General features: G+C 43.4%; 1 protein-coding gene across 2 annotated transcripts in view; it reads right to left on the bottom strand.

Moving 5' to 3' along the window:
- Positions 1-25,961, bottom strand: part of ZNF644 (zinc finger protein 644) — a 74,632-nt gene extending 48,671 nt beyond the window's left edge. Inside the window, exon 1 of one of the 2 annotated variants that reach the window (XM_036387499.2) lies at positions 25,944-25,961. The gene's annotated coding sequence lies outside the window, so the exon portion shown is untranslated. Of the gene's footprint in view, positions 1-22,514; positions 22,535-25,943 lie in introns of those variants that run through there. The other variant, XM_036387497.2, reaches the window with a different exon arrangement.
- Between the last annotated feature and the right edge of the window lie 479 nt (positions 25,962-26,440).

Raw genomic sequence — 26,440 nt, 5'->3', positions numbered from 1 at the left:
GCTAATATTATTCTTCTGAGAATTAAGCTTGTTTTCTGAAAATATACATTTATAAAATCGAGTTCTAATTATTTTGGAGCTTGTAAGGACAGTTTTTCCACTGCTCTTAAACAAAAGAAACATTATCATCTTGTGCAATCCACAGATTCCTTCTAAGATTCTTAACAGGATATGTGCTCCACATTAACCAAAATACAAACAATAAAAATGTGAAAAGCAAATATTAATGCTACCCCTATGCTTCTTGCTGAAAATCATATATTTTATTGCACACAATCATTTTAAGGTCATCACCCTTATTTAATTTAAATATATGTTGCCCAATAGAAGGTAAGATTTAAGGAATAGCAATTCTTGCTTCAATTCTGCAATTAATAACTGAAGGAAATCCCCAAATTCCATAAAAGTATTAACTTACAGAAGATGCAATGTTTTATTAGATTTCACATCTATTTGTGAACAAGTAAAATGCTTAGCATAACAAAACCTGAACTTCAGTTCTAATTCTGCCAAATCCCACAACTTATTAATAAAGATATCTAGCAATTTTTTAATCTCTTAACTTAATACTTGAACTAAGAGGCCCAATTCCATTAGCACTAATGGATTCTTAAAAATGCTTATGATTCACATAATCTGTGGATCAAAAAATCCACATTTGGTGTGAATGAATAAAGAACATAAATTCAGTATTTCATTAAAATGGCAGTGTGGTAAAAGGTTATGTCCAGTGATGTCAGAAGTCTTTTTTTATTTCTAATTCCACTTCTGTTGCCATTTGTAGTATGTGAAAAGTAGTAGATGATCTTAAAGGTTGCCTGATGGATTAAGAAGACTTGAGAAACAGACACCAAATGACACAAAATTGGGATTGCATGTCTGCACAAAATAGAAACTTTAGGACCAGTGAAGCATTCTAATGTCAGTAAAGGAACATGTAATGGCCAGTAGAGAACAGCACACTAGGATCCTTGAAAATCAAGCCAGATACTGCACAGCTGGCTTTCTGTTTGCAGGAATTCTGGCTGTGGCCTGGATTATTTCTCCACCAACGTAGACAAAGCCTAATAATGGTTAAAACAGCATTTGAAAATCTCTTGAGAAAATGATGCTCCTAGTTCCTCCTGATCTTCAACATGGCTATAAAAAGCTTAAACCAAGGCAGGTTCTTTCAAGTTAGCAGCAAAGTATGATTAACTGGAACCAATTTAGTAACGGTTTCTTCATATAAACGTTTTTGTAGCTGAAGCTGCAGAGGGAGAGTTGGAAAATGTTTAAGCTGAAGCATTTTGAATGAAAGAAGACTGCAAATGCCTCCTTGTAACACATAGCAAAATCCCAAATGCCTGGAGGGAAAAACTTTTTAATGATAATTTCTTACATTTATATAGCACCTTTAATTCCCTAGGACCCCAAGCACTTCATTAACTCTATGCAAAAAGCTTCACCATGGAAATAGAGCCACTATATGCATCATTCCTTGAACATTTCATATTCAGTTGACATATATTCTGGTTATCCTGTGTACAGCAAACAAAATAACAACAGATAAAATATTAAGCTGTATAATTTTGAGTTATGGAACAATTTAAGGCTGTATGGTTTACAAAATGCTGTCATGTAATGGATACATTACATTTAACCCATTAATTTTCCTTCTCCATTTACTATTTCAATCTCATCTTTATACCATAGCCCTTGGTAGAAAATTTTGTCTTCCATAACATTTTCAAAATTGAAATGATTCTTGATGTCTGATTTTCAGACAAAAAAGGTCTCTATAGGCAAAAGTAGCATCTTTTATGAAATACACTACTACAGTCTGAAAAAGTAGAGTTTTTGAGTACCTGAGATATAGTGATGGGATTTTTTTAAGGTGAGATGGTTGTACTAATAAAATCCCTTATCTTTATGTATAAAGTTTGTCTTGTCTTTGTCTTTAGACCCTTGTAACTACAAAAAGGAGCACACAGAAACATGATATGAAAGGTATCTGTGTTTCATTGCTCAACTTGCCACTGAGTTTTTCTTTACACTCTACTGAGATGTTTCTGGTTTCTTGGCCTTTCCTACAATGACATAATGCAGATTTCACTAATATCCATGAATTCAGGACCTCAATGTACTGGTTGTTTCAACAAAGAGTAATCAACATTATTTCAACTGAAATATTAGAAGAACTAATAAAAGAATTATATGGAGCAGTTTAATTTATTTCAACATTGTAGAAACAAAAAGGGGAAGGTGACTTTTCCTAATACTTTTTTTTTTCTGCTTGAGCTGTTGATTCATGTTTTGCTGGCTTGCTTCTTTCACAGGCCCTTTTGAGATACAATTGTCATGTTAATTAAAGAGGATTGTCTTGTCTATTTTTCAGACAGAACAAAAAAAGTATTTTATTTATAAATTTAGTCTCTGCCATAAATCAAGATATTCTAGTCATCTTTGTCAATATGAATTAAACTTTTAAAATTACCAGTAAAATAATAAGAGAGCAGTAAGAACATATAGATAAAATTGTCTCTCTTATGTCTCTCTTAACAGTGATCCCAAGATAAGGTTAGTCCTGAAATAAAGTATTTTGCAACAGAAGGGTGTTTAGACAGCGTGCCTAGGGAAACATTACTGCTTTGCACTGTGGATTGCCTTTAGAACTGTCCTACTGTTGTGTGTGTTTGAAATCTCAGAGAAGATTGCTCAGATTACATAAGACAACTGCCACTGTTTTCTCACTGCTCAGCTTCTGTCCATAGGCAATGGTACGAAGATTTCCGTGGCTGTTGCTCAGACCTGCTCCCCTTGGCTAGGCCTGTGCTTGCAGTTACAAACCAGCTTTTGTCAGGACAGCAGCTCGTGCCCAGCTTGCCACAGTCGTCTCCTGTTCTCAGGCTCACCACTATGGAGTGTTCCTGTCATCTGCCACCCATCAGAGGGAGCAGCTGTGGGGGCAGCACTGCCTGCCTGGCACACCAGGCTCCATTCTTAGCTGTTCTACAGGTACCACTACTGTAAACATTACAAATCCTGGATTAATTATCAATAGTCATTCACTAACCTTAGCCCTCATGCTCATTTTATTTCATCAGGCGTTATTCTAATAGATCTTTCATTAAAAAAGACAATAGCTGAGCCTACATGTGTGTTCCTTTCAGGAGGATCTGCCATCTCTCTTCTCACATTTGAGTTACTGAGCTCAAGTCTCACAGAATTCAAAGACCACAAGAAAGCAGATTAGTGTAGAAAAATACCACCATACATTATAACACTGACCTTCTTAAAAACAATGCTTTGCCTTGGAGAGTTGCCATTTGCATCACACACAGGAAGCATTAATATATGAAAATATGCTATGAGCAACGAAACCATAACAGGTTGCTTCCTGAATCTGTTGATTAATTATAATTTACTGTGAGGGGAAGAAAGCAGTGGCAATAAACTGGCCTTCAATAGATGATGGAAAAGGACCTAGATCTAATAGGTATAAATTATCATAGCTCAGCTTATCTAATGATTCAGTTCACATTATAGTGCCAAAATGATACTCGGGGAGAAGACAGACATAGTAATTTCAAGATCCTTGTTTCAAGTGTCACACTGATAGCCTCAACATCCCCCTGCAGAGGTCACAGCATGAATGAATCCAGCTCCTACCACTTTGGCCACTGTGGGCCACATGCTGGGCCTTTGTCGACTGTGCTACGCTGGCAGAGTGCTAGTGACGAGAGGGAAACTGCACTAGGCCTGAGAGTGTCACATTCTGTCTCCTTCAGGGTGTGTCACCCCACCTCCCACATCCACCTCTGTGGCTACCATCAGGGTCACACCCAGGGCTGCAGCACACATCAGAGACCAGAGCAATGTCAATGTGACATTGGTGAATTGGTGACAAGAATCCTTTCAGGCACACTCCATATCCAAAGTTGTGACTTTTCTATGTCCAGTGAAGGACACAGGTGGCACAACATGGGGAAGTCACCTCCCTCAGACAAAGATCATTTCCACACCCTCCCCAAAAGGAAAAGGCATTGCTAGCCAACCCCCACCACTTCCGTACTTCAAAGTCATCTGGCCAGATGGAAGCCAGGACAAAGATCCAAGTGAAGACATCTTCACCAAAACCCTTTGCCTTAAGAAGCAAGTTCCATATGTTTTAGCAGCACTTGAAAAATGAACAGTGTCTCTCAATCATCAAAATCATTGCCAGGCAGGCTTTCAAACTGCCTTCTTTTCCCTGCAATTTCCTACTCCTCTGCCTGGTAGGCAATTGCTACATGAGCAATTCTGATTTCCCTCACCATTCCATGGACATACACACCTTCCTCTCCTTATGCTTTAAGCATAATAAAGCAAAAAGACTAATTATTATTTATTTGTAAAGTGCTAGAGGTTTGTGTATGGGAGGACATAGCAATTGCTTTTAAAGAAGTAAAGAAAGCAAAAAAATCCATTTTACTATTATTAATGTGGAAGTACTGTGGATCTTATTTTGTGTTTAGGTAAGATCACAGCAGCAGAAAGTCTGTTTGATATGCCATACCTTCTGTTTGTTTCTTAATTGTAAGGAGTTTGGTTTTGACCAAGACAATTAATTATGAATATACCTGAGTTTTCTAACATCAGGGATAAAGCTTAAAAAAAAACTACAAAAGCTTTTTTAGACTATATTGTAGTGTATAGATAAGTATATATCTTCAGGGCATAAAACCAGACATCTTTGTAATTGAATCCTGAAAAGAAGGGGGGGGGCAGGGAACTACATAAAATTGTGATAGTTCTATACAGTCTTAGAGTTAATATGCAATTGTGAAAAATGATTTATTAAATTTTGTAGTTGCACAGAATCAGTATATGGCATGGTTTGTTAACAAAAAAGACCAAGGTACAACCTAGGGTTATTAAAATGACAGCATTGTTACTCAGTAAGTTCTTCCTTTCCAACTTCCCTGCCAATCCCTTTCTATGCCAAAGGAAGAGGAGCATCTCTTAGCTCCTCACTTTGACCCACATCCATTACCACTCATCTGCTAAAACGTATCTTCAGTGCAATGATCAAAAGCTATATTAAAACTTTTGCTTCTCTCTTGTCCAGCCAGTATTTCCATATCACATCCCACTTAAACTCTCAGGTGAATTATTTTGAACAGCAGTTCATTTGCCATTATCTCATTCAGGAAATACTGTCAGGTTTGAGATTTGCAGGCAGATCTTGTATTATACCACTCACTACTGGTTTTAGTGTGAGGCTCATATGAACTAAAGTGTCTCATTATAAGCTCATTGAAATAACTGCTCGTTCAAAGACTTTACTGAGCTTTCAACCAGGCTCTGGTTGAAAATTCTAGCATTAATTTTCCTACTAACAAGGATCTATGTATTTAAAATAACTGCAAAATACTTATTTCAGTATCCGGGAATGCATGCTGAGTAGAGGTTTCTCAGTCAAAAGAATGAGTGAGGAAACTTAGAAGAACAGTCATGTTCAGTTTTAAAATTTGTCCCAGTTTCACAGGCCTTGGCTCTGGCTTCCAACAAAGTGTGCGGAAAGGGACTCAGATAAAGCTTTGGAAGGGTATTCTTAGTTAGATTGTGCAGATAATTCATAGAGTAAAAATGGGGTATCTCTAAAAGCAGAAATAGTCAGCAGTGTAATTCTGGGAATTTCAGCAGAAGAAGCTATATCTGAACACTCAGGAAGCACTCAAATCTGTCTATTAGTGTGTCAAACATGTCCCTCTAATTTCATCCCAAGCGTATTAGAATTTCTTCTTAAGACATTATGTGTGAATTGTCATTCAAATATACCTCTAGCTTTTACTTACCACATTTATATTGTACTCTAAAACAGCATAGAAGTTTTTACTTAATCTGCACAAAAGAGAATCCTGATTTTCAATTTTAACAGGATCCAAATAATGGCAGTTTAATATTTCATGTAGATGTCTTAATCAGCAAGACATTTAACCCAATCCATGTAAGAGAGTACTTTTTAAAGGATCCCACTTACAAATAAGCAATAACCATGTTTTGTCACATTTTATCAATATGCTTTCCAAAAGAGGAGGGTGTCATCTCATTTGTGATAGTTTTAGGAAGCAGAGCTCTCCACAGTGACTGTTAAAATGGCACATGTTGGGGGAAACAGTGCTTATTAGGATTAATTTAAGACAATGGTACTCACTAAGCCTGAATTGTATATGATCACTTCACCATTAATGCATTACAGTTTATCTCATCCTTTAAAAAGAAGTAATTCTATATTGAGAATTCCTTTTTTTTCACTGACAGAGTGACAGGATTTAAATCTCAGGCCTAAAGGAGGAGAGCAGTGGCTCGAGGCATGCAGCCTTCCTGTGCTGCAGCAGGACAGTGCAGAGGGCAGTTCAGGCCAGCAAGGGCTGCAAGGAACAGTGACAGCCCATCCTTTCAGGAGTTTCAAGTAGTAGGTTGTGGAAAATTAATGATGCCTGTCAAAGCTTGTGTTGATCAAATAGCTCTGCAGCCTGCTGAGAGCAGAGAGGCTGAAAACGCCCTCTGAGAACACATCCTGCTTTTGCTGCACAGGACCCAGAAACAGGAGATCATGGTGCTTCAGAGCAGTTCAGGGAGCTGATACCTGCTGTTAACAAGAGGCCCAGGCTGCAAACAAGGGTGAGCATTCAGGACACAGAGCCACCCTTTCTAACTCCAGGCATATGTGAACTCTGGCCCTTTGTACCTCTTGTGCCAGAAAGGCTCACTGTGAAGTACAGCCTGGGGAGCTCCTAAATGCAGAGGTGTTGGGAATCAAGATAGGACAACCACGACACGTACACAGGGGCTGGCTTATAGGTACCCCTATCCCATGGCAGCAGCATACCATGTGAAGCCCTTCCAGTACTCATGTGACACCAGAACACACGTACCACATACAACCCACAACCTACACAGCCCTACCTTTATGTTCAAAACCTCATCCATGACCACCAGCCTTCTGATCCTGCTGCAGCAGCCAGCTGGTGTCCTCCCTGGGATGGTGAGTACCACTCTGGTCCTTCAGTCCATTCTGAGACAAGCCATTCAGGCCTTCACTTCAGGAACAAAATCTGTAGTGCTCCCTCCTTTTGCTTTGCAAACAATTTAGAGAAGGAGGTGGGGGGGAGGTCACTCTCCCTTCTGGGAAGGACGATAGCTGATCCTCCTCTGGGTTGAGAGATGCAGAAAAGGCTTGGCTTGTAGCTGTGGCCGCCCAAATGTGGAAGAAGACTGTGAGAAGCCCAAAGTGTTTGCAGATGGCAGCCAGGGCCAGGTGGAGGGGTAATGAAGAACACATCACTGTTAAGCAGAGGGCCACATGGCCAGCTGGTGCTGAACAGGTGTGGGCAGGCGTGGCACACACACAGGTGCAGAGCTGAGTGTAAAGACTAAGCCACATGGCTCTGCTGGACAGGTAGGGAGGTGCTTCAGGGAAAGTCACTTAGTGGAGATGATCCAGATTCTATGCAAGTGGGGGGCAAACTGAGAAGGTTTCTGAGCAATTTTCCTGTAGCATCCCAGCTGGAGCACTCCAAGGGAGTCTCAGAGGGCACATCATGCTCAGGCAACACAGCCTTACTGGTAACACAGGAGCACTTTTACTGGACAGATGGACAAAACTATTGGCCTGCCTACACCTGGCAGTTCTTTTGTTCTGAGCAGGATGAGGATATTTTACTTGCAGGGAGGGGAGGCTGACTGAACAATTTTCCAGCAGGAGCAGGAAAATTAAATGGCTTGGGGAATACCCCACTGGAAATGTCATGTGAGTGATTACCTGTGGACCTAAAAGGAAAAATAGCCTAATATAAAATGTAGTATGTATCAACCTCAACTTAAAATGCCTCCTAGATATGGGATCTCAAAAACACCCCACAAATTCAAGCCTTGCATTTCATTTAATTTAGAAATTAAAATTTTGATTTTTTTTTCTTACACTGGACTGGGTTTGAAAAGAGACTAGAAAAAGCACCTACCACAAAAGAACTTGTAGAAGACCCCAAAATTTCTCCTTATTTTATGTTTTACTTCAATGGAACTTTAAGTATAAGAAGACTAGCCTGGTCTAGATTTGATCATTCTTTTCCAGAGCCTGGGAGACTTGCAAGAGTACCTGTGCTTTACATTCTGCTTCATGGGAATGTTATTTTGATTTTTATTTTACTAGTATTTAAAAGCACTCACTAGAAGTTCCTGCAGCTGTTTGGCCACATAATAACAGACAGCGTCTCATTCCTCATGCATGGCACTCAGTATGGTGTAATCAGAAAAAAGGCCCCAAACCTGTTTCTGCATTCTAATAAGCGTGTGTCACTTTATAGGAGATCAGAATCCTGCCCAAATTCTGCAAAGTCTAACAGAACAACAGTTGCCAAATGACAAAACCTATCAGAAGACAGAGTAAAAAGGCACATCTTTGTTTCTGATCCTCACAGCACCAGTACCTGGCAAGAGAAACATCAAAGTTTCCAAAATAAAGCCAGTTAACCACTGTAACTGCTATTAAATGTAAACAAAGACATAAAAGTATGGTCCTTGGAAGCCAGTATATGAATGTTTGAAACAGTGGCTATGTATACAATTAGTGCTTTGTTAACATTATGTACTCCTGGAGCTGTGCAGCTCCACTGCCTGTGCTGGGAACACAGGCACAGACCTCTGGGACCTGCAGCAGGAATCCTGAGAGCAGAATATTTGCGCAGCCACACTGTGGAGTGGTGGGAGGAGAACAGGCACTGCAGAGAGGTGCAGCTTCTTCCTCTTTCCTGTCAGGCAGGACACACTGCACAAGGAAGCAGCAAGAGTACCTTCACTGTCCTTCTCCCCAGTAACTCCCTTCATCTCAGTAAAGGCCAGCAAGTCAAATTCCTGACAGCAGCTAGTTGTTTTAAAGGCTCTGCCACTGTGGCAGTAAGAAAGTATGTGCTGGCAGCCTAAACCAGGTAAAATTACTTGGAAGATAACATAACAGTGAGAACTTAATGGGTAATTATTAGTATGTTAAAAATACAGCCATTTTTCTTGCACTGACACAAAACCTGTATCCATTTAATTTAATCAGTAAAGAAATGGATGCAGTACCATCAACATGTAGATAAAATGCAAGGGGTAAAATGATATTATATGGGTCTATTCAATACTTCCAATTTCAGCAACCTTGTTTTCTGCAGGTACAATCCTGGAACTTTTCATCTGAGCACAACCTATAATGATCCAGATTCTGGATGTGAGGAACAAGACTCTGATCCACTATCCACTGGAGTACAAGCTGGTCTTTTGGGGAACTGCTAGAAGATTCCAAACAGAACTGTTTGTGCAGAATTGGACTGAACTGCTGTCTAAGACATGGCCATTAATTGGAGTATTCCTGGTGCTTCAGTATTATAAAGGAATACACTAAAATAATTAATTGATGTCATTAAACTGCTGTGGTGTTGAACACGTATTGCACTCAAACATACTGAATGTTGACAATTTAATTTCAGCTTTCATGACAACACCTCTGTGGTAATATTTCTGCAAAATCTGTAATATATAGGAAGGGGAAGTCTGCACACTATAAAGTGCCACAGAACTGAAGACTTGTCAAAACAAAATGAGCTATAAAAACAATAATATTCAAGCAACATCACTCTCATTAAACACCTAATGATGCCACAGGCATATTAGTGGGGAAATGCTCATGAGGCTCATGAAGAATTAGGAGAAAAAAAAATAAATAAAACCCCTTCTCCTAAAAGTGCTTGCCAGGCTGTTTGAACATTCTGCCGCAGGCAGTTTCTTGAAAAAGATGGAGATGTGAATGGAGACAGGCAGTGACTATCAGATGCTGATGATGGTGAGGGCAAGCAGAAGTGATGCTAGAGATTAAGGGCTGCATTTTGCTTTCAGTTGTCTCGCCTGTCCCAACATTTCATAGTATTTAAATGAATCTGTTACATAAGGCATTTCTCCTGTCTAAGCTGCTCAGCAGCCATATTCTCCTTTCTGGTATGGATTGTCTTGGGAAACTTGCCAAGCTGTGACAGAGCAGTGCATAAAAGGAAATCATGCTCATAAGCTGGGGGTGGGGAGAGCTGCAGGTGAACAGATTCAGTGCAGCAATATATATACACTCTCCTGTCTCAGAAACTGAGGGTTTAAATGAAAAGGGACCCACAGTGCTGCTTTTAAAAAGTGCATAGGGCTGCTAAAGACCCCAAAATCCCATTCATTTGCTCCAGGGAGGGTGTGAGCATAGTGGAGCAGAATTGCTCAAGACTTCATTTGCTGTTGCTTTGGCAGATTGGAAGAACAAATAAGTACTTTATCTTAAGATGCCAAAAAAGCCACATCCAGTTTTGGAGCACATTCATGATACACAACATCTCCTTTACACTAAGGAAGGTGCTAGATCTTTTAATTAAAGACAGAGGGAATCAGAGGTGGACACTGCCTCTTGTAGGAGTAAGTTATTACCTGCCTGCCAGGACCTGTCTGCAAGGTTTGGCATTTCCTATAGAATGCAGGAAATGCACTCAGGTTTAACATTGATTATTTATTAATAGTCAAGCTCTCAGGTAGCTGCTGGCTTTTCATCTCTATACCTCAAAATGCTTTATAAAGGAGATCATTACCAACAAAAGAACACAGACATCTACATCTGGGCTTTGGCATGGAAAGAGTGTCACAGTTCACCTGTAAAGTAGATTTGCCAGCTCAGCTTTACTCTGGCCACCTGCCCTGGAAACAATTAAATTATTGGGGGTGGGTGGAAGGTTCATAGCTGAAGTTCAGTAACACAAACATCTACAGGAGATAAGGCAACCCTACACAGTGTTGTGCCTGGCTGGAAGATGTGGAGGTCAAGGAGACAGCTTGAAGTCTGTAACAGTGCAGCAATGTCCAGGCATCTCCAGATCAGATTCACTAGATTACTGCAAGGTGCTGCTGTGGATTACTACACTGAACACTTTTAACTGCTCCATCCCTGACAAAGATTTACTGTCCTTTCACCATCTTCACTTGTTATAGTAAAAGTCAGGTAAAGAAATGTGTTTGAACTGATAAAATTTTGGCAGTTTTGCACTGCACACAGACTAGGGGTTTTTATCTTAATGACCTGCAGTTGAAACAGATGTTTTGCTTTAGTGTTTTAAAGAACTTCACAAAACTTAACACTAATTTATTCTTTCACAGTGTGTGTGTGGGGGGGAAAGCTTGATATCGTTACTCACATAACAGAACAATGTGAAAAATGGAAACAGATGTGTCTCATTTAAGCATGAATAAGAAGGAAGTGAAAGATTAAGAGAAATACCATGGCTTGGTTAACTCAAGACAATTTCTTATGGATCTCCAGTAAGTCCAGAAAGATCTTCCTAACAACTTGGTCCCTGATTCAGCAAGCACATGGAAGTGCTTAACTCCAGCTGTGGAGGTTGTCTCACATGATTCATTTATAATACTTTTAAAAGCTGTATAGTCATATGAATGCTTTACAGTAAAGAGTTGAGGGATCAATGGCATTTTTCCTGAAGACAGTAAGGCACTTAGTGTTTTCATAAACTGCAGACATCAGAATTTGAGTATCAGAATAGAAATAAAGTCAAACTCAAAATACATTGTTGCTGAAACAAGAGTGCTTTGATTTTCTGCAGCATCGACAGAGAATTGCAAGATCCATAAACAGCAGCCAGGGATCTGCTGAGAGCTCCAGCCTTCCCCCAAGGGGTGCAGCTCCTGGCAGCAGGCATCTGATCTGCTTTGGCAACTGCCTCTCACCAGAGACTGTCCCTGCAGAAAGAAAGGTCCAATTTCAGCTGCAGGGACTTTCCCTTAAAAAATCTTTTGTACACCTTCAGTGAGGTGAGTTTAACTGAGGGAAATGCAACCCTTTAACAATCCACCACTGAGAAAAACATTACTTGCAGGGATGCACTGAACCTGGGCAAGGGGTGTATGTAACAGTGCCCCTCTATTTGGGAGTCTGGTGGGATTTGGGTGCACACAAAGAACCCATCTTTCATTGTTGGCACTATTTTGTCTTAAGCCTGCCTTGGACAGTGAGGGATCAGACAAGTTTGTTCCGTCCCTCTTTCCAGAGTAAAACCCAGGCCAAGAAATGTGTCCTTCTTCCAGAGGCATTGCCATGGCTCCCGGTGGCCTCCAAGGTGCCCTAGGGCTCTCACCACGGTCAAAGGCAGGACAACCCCACCTGTGCTCACAGCCAGGAGTGAGGTGCAAAGATTTATTCCACCACAGGAGATCATCCTGCTATTTCCATTTCATCAAATGCCTGCTCAGACAGTTTTCACTCTTTGTTACCCCAGAGCAAATGATTCTCTCTCCAGCCTAACTGAATTATTTTTGGTCCATCTGCAACTGCATGTCCTTCCCAAACTGGAAGAGGTGTAGCTACTCTTGATGTTCCCAACAGGGAAAAAAAGCAAAATAAATGTTCAGGACCCATGAATTACAGCACTGTTAAAAAAATTAAATCCTTTTCCTTCTAGACTGTACCAATTTATTAGGAACCATTGGGTAGAAACATGGAGCAGTATAAAATTCCTTTTACAAAGGAATTCTTAAAAGGAAAAATTGAAAATAAGGCTTTAAATATTCTTGTTTGACTTTTAAGGACAACATTTCAGTACTAGGAAACTGTCACCTTCCACTCAGCATTTTTAATATGAAAATAATGTTTCTTAATTTGTCACTGACTTCAGCACAGTTGCCGAGAGAGATTTGGCCCTGTGTGCAGTCCACAGACTGTGCATGCAGAATTAATACTCTCGTTAACATTACTATATGCAAATGCTCCCAGGATGCAAACATAGATTTGTATTTCAGATTAATATTTTATGGGAGTTTTGTGTGTACATGATAAATGAATAAATGGAGGGACACAAGGGGACATGAAGAACATGTGCATCATGTGTGAGAACTGCATTAATTCTTAAATGTTTGCAATGGCCACAAGATGGTTAAGAAACAGAAAAGATTTATTATTGCAATTACATAGGCGGAGAGAATAAGGGAAGAAAGATGAGAGATCAAGGGAGTTGTTTCATGTTACAGTTTCTCCAGCTGCAGAGCTGGCTGCAGAGGTTCTCCAGACCCTTCTGCCCCCACCCTTCCCACCCCGTGTGCCTTCCTCCCTGTCTACAGATCACCATGCCTTTAGTTCTGCCAATTCCACCATCTGCACAATCAAGCTTTGAAACAGCTCTTATGGAATCACACTCTTCATTTCCTTGGTCTCTCCTTCTTTTCCATATAGAGGGCCAGTAGCACTAATCTCAGCACTAATACAATGCTGTGGATATGAAAAAAAAGGAATGTCAGGGAGAGAGATCTCAGAATTTGTGGGTTAAAAAGGAGAGTTATGTGGAAAAACTGTCACTGATTTCCTGCTGTATCGACTTCTGGGTCACCCCTTCCCTACCATTCAGCTGTCCTTATTCCACTGAAGCTTTATTGCTGCTCTAGAATGACATGAAGCTCCCTCACACCTTAACTATAAAAAATGTAATATTGTATTTGTCCAAAAAACCTACATGAGTTAAAGAAGATCCCTGAGGGGATATTATTAACTGCCTGCTACTTATCATTGATGGTTATTCTCTGAGACAACTCTCCTGTTAATCTTTATGCTCTCAACAATAACCCTTCTCTCTTTTTGATCAAGTGTTTAATTTTCTTGAAAGATTTTCTCCGACTTTAGTTATTATTGAAGGGGATTTTAATTTTACCCCAACTCTTTAATGGCTAAATCTTGCATATCCACTATTTCAAATAGGGGTATTTCAGTTACTCTAAGTAAATAGTTCAAGGATTTGGTCTTGATAGGTAGCTGGAAAATTTCAAATCAAAACAAAATTGAAATTGCAGTTACTTTTCCACTTTAGAATAGCGTTTTTTGTCTCCCTGAATGACCTGTCAGTGTATTGGAATAAGAAATGGATACTGCTAGACTGCTACAGAGCACACTCCCATGTCAGCACAGTTTCATCAGCAAGAGTGGCAGCCCTGTAGGGGAAATCAGTTAGCTGGTTATTTCATCTGCAGCTGATCAAAGATAAACAAGATAAAAAAGACAAACAAAGAAAAACAATGATGTAGGATGTATTCTTACCTTCCTAGCCTCCACAGACAACATTATTGCTAAATTTCCTCTAATTGTTTATAGTAGAACTTTATAACAAAAAAGATGAGAAAAATAAAGGGGAAAAAAAAACCCAAACCAAAACCAAAAGAGGTTCAGAAGAAAGCAAAGTCAGAGACCCTTGAAACTTTCTTGCTGCCCCTTCTAACAAGTATTCTCAATCCTTCCCCATTGTCACTGCATTCCACAGCACAGTTTAAGTCCAGATCATTGGTAAATATCTAATAACAGTTAAATTTAGAGCAGCCCATTGAGCATGGAAATATTGCACCATAGGACTGAGAAATCTTTTTGGGAGACTTGTTTTGTTCCCAGTATCCTTGTTTTTGTACCCAGTATCCTGGGTACTCCTGTTTCCAATGACCTTGTCATCTGTCATAATTACAGTTTACAACATTCTCCTGTTCCTGGAGCCAGTAAATTATTACAGGGTCCACGATTTTGTCTGTATTCCCAATGTTGGTTCATTGTCTTCACTTGTCTGACCTGGATGTCTGGGAATGGAAGCACAGAGCCTCAGTCTGCTCCCTCCTGTGCAGCCATTCTCCTTCCCTGGTTCCCATGTTCAAAATGGGAGCTTGGTACATCATTCTTAGAGCCTGAAGCAAGACAGTAATTCACTTTTCTTCCTTTCCCACAATAACCCATCCTCACTGCTAACGTTCCTCCAGCACAGACTTGCTCACAGGCTGCAACCAGAGAGGTGTCAGGAGCTGCAGAGAACACAGCTGCTCCATGACCAGGAGTTCAGGTGAGGAAAGACTTGAGTGGAAGTAAGCAGGGCCAAATGCTAGTTAGCAGACACTAGAACATATAGATCTAAATCTATACATCTGAGCCTTACGTATCCCAGTCTGTAAAAACAATGTTGAAATACTTCCCTATTTCTCAAGGAAGTTACTAGGGTTAATAAACGAATGCTCACATAACACCATGCCTGTCAGAAAAATACTTTTCCTAAGTCAACATGTTTTCAAATATTTCAGCTGATGAAATTAATTTTACAAACAGGTACAACACAGACTATAAATGGTGGCTAATAATCTCAAAATAATCCCCTTAAGATTCTTCTAATATTGCAAAATCTTTCAGACTGAGTATTCAATTCCCCTGTTGCATTTCTGTTGAGGCAGTTGGACTCAGCAGCCCCATTTGCTTTCTCAGCATTAGATGCCAGAGTACACAACAGTATGGGTGGAAAGAACACAGCAAGAGCGAGGTGGCATCCCCAAAGAAATGGAGCAACAGATTTAAGAAGGGCATGATTCTCACAGCAGGTCAGCTGCAGTGGCAGCTTTGTGTTTCTGGGCTAGTACCAAGTGTCTGCTACCACCTTACAAGAGCATTGTGGCTTTAAATTTTATCCTGGTTGACTCAAATTTCTAACAGTACCACTGCTCTTCATGAAGCATTGGTTCTGCCCCAGCACAGGACAAACTTCTCCAATATTTCATTTTCCTACCTTCTAAGGCTCAAACAAGAGATGTGTGGAGAATCTTTGTGTGCTGCCCTTCACACTTGCAATCAAATCTTGCCTGCTTAATGAGCCATGGGCTGTTGCTCTGAAACAGAGGACATTAACAGTTCAGAAAAAATAAAGCCCTGCAGATTAATCACCTGGCTTCTTCATGGGCCCAATTCCAATCAGCAGACAGTGTGAAAGCAGAGCATCTCCACGTACACTGCCTGACTGATAAGCAAATTAGCTGATCCCCCTGCCTGGTTTTGACAAGCATATAGCACATGAGCCTTATTTCATTGCTTGTTTCAAATATATACCAGAGGTCTCCTAATGTCACTATATCCACAGAAATTAACAACATGCAGCCATTTCATGATTCTCCTAGTGTTCCCCCTTCTTGCCCCAGTAAAATAGTACCTACTTCATGCTTCTTGATTTTTGAAGTGAGTGTTTTATTGCTTTCTGAACAGCACTAACTGCTAGGTTATCATTTCTGCATCCACCATGCAGTAATCCTTGTAAAGACAAGGACCTCAATTCATCTTGAGAACTACACTTTGCTATAAACTTCCCCCTAACTAAGGGTTTTCCTGCTCCTTGGTAAATCACCAGTAGCTTTATTGTTACTCAGTCTGATCACTGCATTTTGGTACAGAAGCCATAGTAAAAGGAAGCAGGATTAAGTGCTGGGCAAACCCTTCAAAAGCCCTTTGCCAAACTTTGAACATAGCCCAGGCAGGACACAGTGCTTAATTTGCTGGAAACACAGAGAAAAGAAACAAACAACCAGTTGGGCAATCAGCACAGCTTCCCCCATTCCACTGCAAAGTAAGCTCAGAAAAGACTAACAGGATATGGCACCAAACAGTTAAACAGACTTGAAATCCTCCAATTTATGTAATGACAATACCCTTCCATCACCACAACCCACCTCTTCACCCTTGCCTGCCCCAGCTCTCTGTGGTTCGGGAGCCTTTTTGAACAGTGTGATTCTAGCATAACATGAAGGAAACACCAGCTTTATCTTTTCATAGTTTTCATCATTCCTCCTTTCTCTTGCTGGCTGAAGTGTCAGTCTCACTCAACTCCTGATTTAGCCTATAGCAGGTAACAGTGAACCCTCATCCTCATTTCATCTATCTATGAGCTTGTTTCCCATGTTTCCATTTTTACAGCCCTTAGAGGCGACAGGAACATGCTGCTTTGATTGCCTTTACCTTATCCTTCCTATGGGTCATGTGGGTCACTGGCATACCTGAAATAAACTGGGCTTGCTGTTTCAACCATCAGTCACTCTTCAGCTGGAAGGCAGAGTCCGGTTGGCAGGGAGACTCCAGAGCAAAGCAGAGGACAGTGGTGTCTTTGATGGTAACTGTGGACTTCAGCTCCCACCTGCTAGCAGGTATCCATGGGCACCACTGTTCCCCTGGCTGTTGCCATCTGATCACGCTGTGTTGCTATTGGAGCATTCCAGTAAAAAGGACCCAGAGCAGGGTGTCTGCCTCTGTGACCATGCACCAAGGCTAAATCCTCCACAGATTACAAGTCAGAAAAAGCTGTGGTGTTTACCTGAGCTGAGGATTTGGCCCTACAGTATTAATGTTACTCTGCCACCAAGCAGGGCTCTTTCCAGGCGAGACACTGAACAGCATTTGATTAAGGCCAATGTGAGTGGAGTGTGCACAGCACACAGAAATTCCCCAGAAATAGTCCTTTAGAAAGAACCACCTGGATGCTACAAAATGAGCCATAAATGTGGAGATCTCATAAATATAACAGCACTTCAAACTGGACATCTTTGTAGCCCTTCAGTGTCACAAGCCCTGGAGTTGGGTATATTAATTCACCACATCTTCAAGGAGGCAAAAACACTGCTGAGAGGGATGCAAACATGTTTGCTTTATAATGACGCATAAGGACTCTGCCTGGAGTCTCCCAAACAAGCCTTCTCCTTCCTTTAGTGGCACAAGAACAGTGCACACTACATGCTTTAATGCGATTCAAGTCACTTTTTCATTGCTACTAGAGCAGGTACTGCTGGAGATAAAAGCACCTGTCTCAGAAGAGCAGGTATGACATCTGGTACATAGCACCAAAAATAAATCTTTAACTTCCTCTCATACCTGCCAAACCTGTTCCAAGGAAACAAGCCTGGGAAATATTACAAATACACACTTCTCACTGATTTCAAAGGAAGAACTGACCTATTTTTTCTTTGCCCATTTAAAATATTTCCTATGAGAAGATCAGTTTGCTAAAACAATAGGCTGTGTTTGGAATAATCCTGATCATAAAACAAAACTGCATGCATATGAAAAGGGCAAGTGGCCTGATGTTTGCACTGGAGGTAATTCACGTTAACACCGCTATTTATAGTGCGGCAGCACCTTAGGGACACAGTCATGCTCAGCACACCCACTTGGTACACACTATACAAACATGAAATCTGATAGTCTCTCCCCTGCAGTGTACTCATCATGCTGGTGATTTATGGAAACTGGCTCTGTAATGCCATATAATTTGGGAGTGGTCCTTTGTGAAATCATCTTCTCTGGTCATATTTGTGTAGTAAGTATTTTCCATATCCTTTTCAACAGCTGACCTGGCTTACCAGAAGACAGGAGATTTGTGTATTGGAGAAGATGACCTACTTAAATCAGGAACAATTAAAGCCCCAGCTCCTTTTTACACGCTTGTGTAAGGAACCACATACACATACAAATCACAATGAAGATGCCAGGAAATGTTTCTCAGTGCTACAATTCTGGTCATACAGGAGGGTCTAAGACAGGGGGAAACAATAGAAGGAAGTGCTTGTGATTCATTATTAGCAATGTAAATAGGACACATTTGGAGCCTGTCATCATCCTGATCGCTCATCTGCTTTTATTAGTCCTCATTCTTTATTCTTATTGTCTTGTTTTCTGTGCTTGTCGTTAAAGTTAGTTATATTATAGGCATCTGTTTAGCATATTCTATATGAAAATGCAAATAGAGATGAAAACCACCCGTTAAATAAATATATGCAGCTTCCATGTCATGTACATATTTGACTGCAGCATGTCAAACACAAAAGAATTATCACTTCCTAAGTCTGCATGTTCATTATGTGCATTACTTTTCTACCAGCAGATGGCAGTTTACTATTGCTTCAAATAGGTTATTTTGTTAATGTCAGATGTTTCAAAGTCCTGCGTGGTTGGTAAAAAAACTTTCAGCTCATTTCTCAGCTAATTTTTAACTCAATTTTCTTCTGAATCATCCCCTCTAGAAAATGTAATCAGGACCAAGCTATTTACTTCAGTTTACAGTCCTGCCACTGAGCAATGCTAAGCACTATCTAAACAGTTCCCTGACAGCAAGTTCATGCAAACCAGTGGGTATTATCCAGCTTCAAACACTCACTGCTGCTACCAGCCCCTTAAGGCACACCTCACACTCCCCAACTCCCAGTCTGTGCTTGGGAAATTATGCACATTATTAACACTGGTGGCAGGGGCAACATGAAAGATGTGACTGTATGGGCTAGTGGTTTATTTACTTTGAAACTGTCTGAATTTTAGGTAACAAAGAGTTAAAACTACCACCCGGGCAATGCTGGCAGGCTCCTGCACTGCAGGAGGTCCAAGGGCAGCAGGGAGTCTGTGCCAGGAGATGCAGACCACAGGGGCCTTCAGAAACCCTGCTGCTGCCCGAGGCCATCCTTTAACCCAGTCAGAGCTCAACTATGAGCCCATCTTGTCCTCCCTCACAGGGCTGAGAACGTGAGTTTTCCTAGTGAAACACTCCAGCAGGGAGCACAAGCAAAATGAAGGGATAGGTCAGTCCAACGCTGCTGTAACACCTGGGCAGGGATTGACCCTGGGCATCGGCTGACACGTACAGACCTCACAGGCACAGCAGTGCCATCCACATCCTAAAACCAGGCACCGGGAGAGACTCAGGCTCCAAGAGCCTCTCTCTCCACTGACCATGTGGTGACATTGCTCATCTTCGCTTCCTGCCCCCAAAACTCCCTCCTTTGAGTCAATACCAGCATTCAGGTTGGCCTCATGAGGCAACGCAGCCCACAGTCGGATTTGTTCCCTCATCCAACTCTGCCACCCACCACAGAAAACAAATGCTCCTTTTGGCTGCATCAGCCACAGAGATTTGAGCTGGATTAAAGCAATCACATGACTCCTGGCTTCCCAGGGGAGCAGAACTCCTCTCTCAGCACAGGTGGCCCTTTAGTACTTGGTATTTCAGGCACACATCCATTCCCGCCAGCTCCCCAGCCACTGATCACAATGGTGGGCTGAAACAGCCTGTACAGAGGGCAGGAAGGAGGAAAGGACTCCTGTAATGTGCCCATGGGCTGAGGACAGATTAGTTTTGTGGCTGGACGGGGATTTTGCTAATTTGATTTTTTGCTCTGCTTTACACAGGAAACTGCCCTTTTCCTAGGGCTGCACAGATCGTTCAAGTCCTGCAGCTCTTGAATTTGTTCCTTGTATTCTCATGCTAGAGTGGCAAACAAGAGATCCAGAGATCACTTTGCATCTGCTAAAGAACTAAACAAAGCTAAGAGTTCCAAAACAGAGTATTGACACACACCACTTTGTAACCTGTCCTGGGAATGCAGTGTTTTCTTCTACAAGTAATCCCACATAGCACCTTTTTAATGATCTGCAGAGAGACACAAATTCACTGGTGGTATTAAATTAGAAGTGAAAAACAACAGAGACAGCTGATGCATTACAAATGGGAAAGAGAAAAGAAAAATAGAGGAAGGACAAAGGAAATGTAACAACATTTGGGAAAAACAGGGGAGCATTACAGTGTGGGGAACAAGACACGTATACATGGTATCAGGCACAGACTGACCAAGGGAGATCAAAAATGTGCCAAGAGGAACAGGTCAGCAGTAGGAGGGGAAAGACTAACAATTTTTTTCTCCTCAATGCTGAAGACTCCTGCAGATGCTGGAGTCTGGAAACACTGGAAACCCTTTGTGGTGAAGTCCTCATGCATAGAGCTTGTAAAAACACATGGATACAGTTCCAACAGCCTTTTGTTGGAACAAAGAGCAAATGGAAGTATTTAAGAAACACATAATGACATTTGATAATTCCTAAACAATCACATAACCAGAAAATACATGCTGATCAACCTCTCTCCTTCATGTGGACAGCTGTGTAAGTAAAGGTGATGTTCATTTGAGCCTGACACCATCCTATCAACTTTTGTTTCCATCTGAGAAATCCTTTAAATAACATTCAGAGTAGGTTTAACACCCATTATCACTCTGATTATTCCACTCCTAAGAGAATGGATTTCAAAATTGTATTTTCCAGTTGAAGATTAAAGAGCTACTTCTAGGTTTCCTTAACCTTCTTTAACAAAGTAAAATTCCACTGCATCTCAAAAGCTAAACATTAATACAGACGGGATTTGCTGTCATTTTTGTAAATGTTAGCAGCAAACATTTAGCATTCCCATTACTTTCCCACCCAAACCTCATCTACTCACATTGAGAAGCAAACTGGATTTCTTACATGTTCATGCTGCCTTGTCTTGTGCTCAGGGATACCTGCCACTGTTGGACCGCAGCTTTTCTGCTCGGCTTCACAAAGTGAAAGCAGGGTTGTTGCCTCAGGGCCTAAAGAGGGCAGCTTTTCACGCCCGTGATGCACAGGTACCCCGCTGACCTTTTAAGCAGCCTGCTGCCCTCCAGGGAGGCTGCTGGAACAGGGGGAATGCTGCTAGCTCACCGCATGGCACACGTGCAAACAGCACCTCCCCACATCTGATGCTGTGGTATGTACTTGGCACTGGAAAGCAACACACATTGCTGCAGAGTGCAAGGCAAGACAGGATTCTTTTCACTGCACATCAGCAAGCAATGGAAGTCCATTTAGCTAGCCTTGCATTTCTTATGTTCACATCACTGTCATACTGCAGGCAGAGTCACAGCACTTGCCTCTGACTACAGCATACATCCCCGGAAACAGGGGTGGAGAGGGAGACAAGACAAATCTCATAGTAAGGGACAGAGCTAGGCCCTCTCAATCTTACCCTGCAGAGCCACAAACTCCTGGCCCTGCTGCTGGGGAAAACAGAGGGAAAATCCCACATCCTGATAAGAGCAAAACTATGCCCTGTGGAATTTGTCCGAGGTATAGCATTGCCTAAATCAGATCTAATTGCTATGCAAGACAGGATGAAGAACATCTGAATTCCCCAGACTCTGTCCCAAAGGCTGAGCACTCTTAGAACTCATAATCTTGTGCACGAGTTATATTAAACAAGTTGTAGGTTTGCTACACTTCCTCCAGTGCACTGCTTTAGAGGGAAGGGTGAGTTGCAATCTGAGCCTAAAAACCAGAGTGTGCATTCCTTTCCTCCACTTTCCCCATGCTTTATACCTAAAGCAGAGCAGGAACTAGGTGACTTACCTGCTGTCAGCACCTTTCATGTTTTAAAGTTTTCTATCAGGGCACACAAGAGCCATAATAATGAAGAACTACATTATCTCACTTTGCATCAGATTTTCCACCTTCCTCTGTGATTTACCATGCCAAAATCTCTCCTATTTGAGTGATATGGAAAGCGGCAGATGAAGGCTCAAAACCTGTAATGCTGCCTAGAATATGCAGCAAATAGAGTCTAATTAGAAATTAATATTTATGAGCTGTGTTCCTCTAACATAATTCGTTCTGCCCCAAAGTATCACTAGAGTATCACTTAGAAGACGAGAAGGTTTGAGGTGAAGTTTCTTAGTAGAGAAACACAGCAGATGCCATGAGGGGAGCAGCAGCCTGGAGGCTGACAGGACCTGGCTGTGCAGAGACGCCGGCCTGCAGGACAGGGGCAGAGGAGCCCACGGACAGGAGGGCTCCAGAAATTAAATACCTGCTGGCTGAGAGCCGGGAGAGCTGCAACAACCAAGAGGGGCTGGTCCTCATCAGCCGTGCAGAGCTGCGGGCTCCTTCCCGGCGGAGGCGGACGTGGGCGCGTCACGTGCGGCCGTGTCCCCGCAGCCCCGCTTCCTGCGGCCGCGTCCCTGAGGCCGGTCCCTTCAGCCCCGCTTCCTGCGGCCGCGTCCCTGCGGCCGGTCCCTTCAGCCCCGCTTCCTGCGGCCGCGTCCCTGCGGCCGGTCCCTTCAGCCCCGCTTCCTGCGGCCGCGTCCCTGAGGCCGGTCCCTTCAGCCCCGCTTCCTGCGGCCGCGTCCCTGAGGCCGGTCCCTTCAGCCCCGCTTCCTGCGGCCGCGGCCGCTCAGCCGTGTCCCCTCAGCCCCGCTTCCTGCGGCCGCGTCCCTGAGGCCGGTCCCTTCAGCCCCGCTTCCTGCGGCCGCGGCCGCTCAGCCGTGTCCCCTCAGCCCCACTTCCTGCAGCCGTGGCCCCCGCGGACGGCAGTGGCTTGGCCAGTGCAGCGACTGCGGCCAGCGGGGAAAAGCCGCTGTCTCGGCAGGGCTCACTGGGAGAATGTCCCGGAACGACATCCCTGCCTTTGCCCGCTGGTTTAGAACTAAGTCCTAGAAATGAGTGTCCTCCAAAACGGAGCTTCCACACAACAGAATGCTTAAAGAAACTGCACCACAATGTGTATAATGAAGTTGGGAATTAAACACTGGGGAGAGATTCAGGATCTGACTGTATATAAAGGAGGCCTTGTCCCATCAGAAGTCAACCGATGACTAAAGCCAGGAACAAAGCAAACCTGGAGCACCTCAGAACAGAGAATACCATCGAATGAAGCCAACAGCTGAAAAAAAGAGAACCATTAGAGTTATATCCCCTTTCACCTCCTAGCAGTATGTAAACACAATAAGGTCAAACCTAGACAGAACTTCTGGGTGTGTGACAAGTTTTCACCAAGAACCTGTGGTTTTAATCCAGCATGTGAAATCTTTGCACAAGCTCCACACTCCTGAATACTCCACAGTTTTCCTTGGCTGGGGTGTGGGACAAACACAAGACCAATTCTTCAGCCAAGACTCATCTCTATGGCAAAAACTATGAGCTAAGAATACACACTCACTGTGTCAGCAGGTCCTATACATTAGAAGCACTGCAAGGGTTAATAACAAAAGAAGTGGCAGGATATATTGAGTTTCAATTACAGCTTGTATACAGAAAGTAAGGATCCTTATTCAGGAGTGAATCCTACTCAATGAAATGTGAATTTTAAGTAAATGCAAATAGCCTACACTGAAAATGTGAAAAATAAACAAAATATCATTTAATTTAATTTGAGTGCCCAAGCAAGTAATTTTCAAGTCTGTTTAATGTTTAGGAAGAAAAAGCCTTAGTTCAGTCTCTGCAAATGGTTTTAGTTACTTCTGTGACTTTCCATCTCTTGAGGATAATCTACTCCTAATAAGGACAATTGCTTAGATTTATTACCCCACTGAGGTCTTGTTAAAGATCTAACAAAAATCCTATTTAAATGAAAAGGACAATAGAATTTAAAGTCAGTGTAGAGTTTAATTAAAACCTGAAACAGAATCAATGTCTTCATGCATTAGAAAAGCAAAAACAGATTTCAAAGCTGTTAAACTACGTATAATTGGCATAAACTATCCATTGAGCTAAAGTTAAAAAAAAAAGAACCAGACTATCATATGAAAATTGAAGTCTATTAATAAATAAAAAACCTGATACATGTGCATAGCACCATATTTTTGCATGCATTTTTTTATTTGCCTAATTTGCTAAGCATATTTTAGAGCAAACATGAAACAAGCTAGCTGTTAAGTTGAACAAATCCAAAAGGGACAAAAAGAGACTGACTGAAATCAATGCATTAACATGAACCAGCATTTAAAAACATTTCATAATGTTCCCAAAGAGAGCATGTAAACTGCAGCAGTCTCAGTGCAAAACTGCTGTAATCTGTGCTCCCATGTAGTCATTATTCATACATGGGAGTATACAGCTCCTAAGTCATTTTTCATGCATGAATAGTTTAAAACCCAAAATCACTGACATAAATCCACAAGGGAGACCTCCCTTTTGAAAGTCTCGAGAACTCTGAGAAGGAATGTAAAGCCAGATACCAGTCCATGTGCTGACAAAACTTTTCTGTAGGGAAGGACCTGCGTGCAGCCCCACTCCGACCGCAGGCACGCACAGGCCTTCCCCAGCCCCAGAGCCGCCGCCGGCCTCCCGGGTCCCGTCTGCAGAGCCAAAGCCCGCATGGCCGCAGAGCCAAAGCCCGCATGGCCGCAGAGCCAAAGCCCGCATGGCCGCAGAGCCAGAGCCCGCATGGCCGCAGAGCCAAAGCCCGCATGGCCGCAGAGCCAAAGCCCGCATGGCCGCAGAGCCAAAGCCCGCATGGCCGCAGAGCCAGAGCCCGCATGGCCGCAGAGCCAGAGCCCGCATGGCCGCAGAGCCAAAGCCCGCATGGCCGCAGAGCCAAAGCCCGCATGGCCGCAGAGCCAGAGCCCGCATGGCCGCAGAGCCAGAGCCCGCATGGCCGCAGAGCCAGAGCCCGCATGGCCGCAGAGCCAGAGCCCGCATGGCCGCAGAGCCAGAGCCCGTATGGCCGCAGAGCCAAAGCCTGCAAGGCCGCAGAGCCAAGCCAGGTCTTGCCACCTCTCCCTTCCCCTACCGACATGCAACAGGGACCTCGCACACAGGGAAGGGAGGTCAGCGCTACAGCTGCTTTGGGCACGCACTTTCCTTTTCAGGAGAAAATAAATTCTGGGACAAAAACTATCCCATAACCTATTTCTGCATTAAGGAAAAGGCTCTTCTCTTCCTATTCCTTCCCACAGGAAAGGTGACGGGCTGGCTGAGGCGGGCAGACGCGGATGGGCTCGGTGCAGAGGAACAGCACACCGAGGCGCTCCACGCAGCAGCGGCTGGAAATGGTGCCCCGGCTCGGCCGTCCGCTCTGGCTGGCCCAGTTGTCACCCGAGAGTGACAAAGTAAGAGTCAGAGGAAACTGCGGTGCTGAAGTGGGTCACACGACTCCCTCGTTTGGAAATATCCCGAAAGGATGATACGTCACCTTCCCTCTGCAGCACATCAGTCCCTTGTTAACCATTTAACCAACATGGTCAAAATACACTGCAAGCCCACAGAACTGACCATCTTACGTAGGCCTCTCCCCGTTTAAAATTACAACTCTTACTCTACGGTACAGTCGGCGCCCTTTCTTTTAGCTTGCATTTTGCATGGGTGTACAGTATTAAGGGCTCCCTTTAAGTCCGGAAACACCTGCCCGAGCAAGGCCAGCTGCAAGCCCTGCCACCAAGTCCCTGCGGGGCGCGGGTGGGCGGCGGTGGCGGCCGGGTCCCTCCCGCCGTCCCTGCCCGCGGCTCTGTGTGTCACCTACCCGGCAGTGCCGAGACGCGAGAGCTCTCAGGACAAGCACGGTGGAACACACCATGGGGTGCCTGCAGCACAAGCCGTGCCATACCTCGGTCTCGCCCTGAGCCTGGTGCCAGCACCGAGGGGAGGCGCACGGTGACCCTCGAGTGCCATCGGCTAAAGCACCCGGAGGGCGGCGCCCCGAGGGCGGCAGTCCCGGCCGTCCCGGGCCGCCCCCACGCACGGCCAGCGAGGCGGCCTCCGTCCTGCAGGGCCAGCGAGGCGGTGGCCTCTGTCCCGCACGGCCCGCGGGCTGCAGGGAGCGGGCGCGGAGCCAACGCCCCCGCGCTGTCCCCGGGCTCGGCCCTGCACTGTCCCCCCGCGCTGCGCCGGGGGCGCGGAGCTGCCGCGGGTGCGCAGTGAACGAGGGCTCGTCCACGCACGGTTCCTGCACGGCGGACAGGCGATTCCTCAATGCGCCTCAGGCCGGCGATTGTGAGCGCAGTAAGGGAGGGGAAATCT

This window comes from Molothrus ater, chromosome 9 (genome assembly GCF_012460135.2).
Source record: "Molothrus ater isolate BHLD 08-10-18 breed brown headed cowbird chromosome 9, BPBGC_Mater_1.1, whole genome shotgun sequence".
Classification (NCBI taxonomy): Eukaryota; Metazoa; Chordata; class Aves; order Passeriformes; family Icteridae; genus Molothrus; species Molothrus ater.
This window is presented reverse-complemented; position numbering and strand designations above follow the sequence as displayed.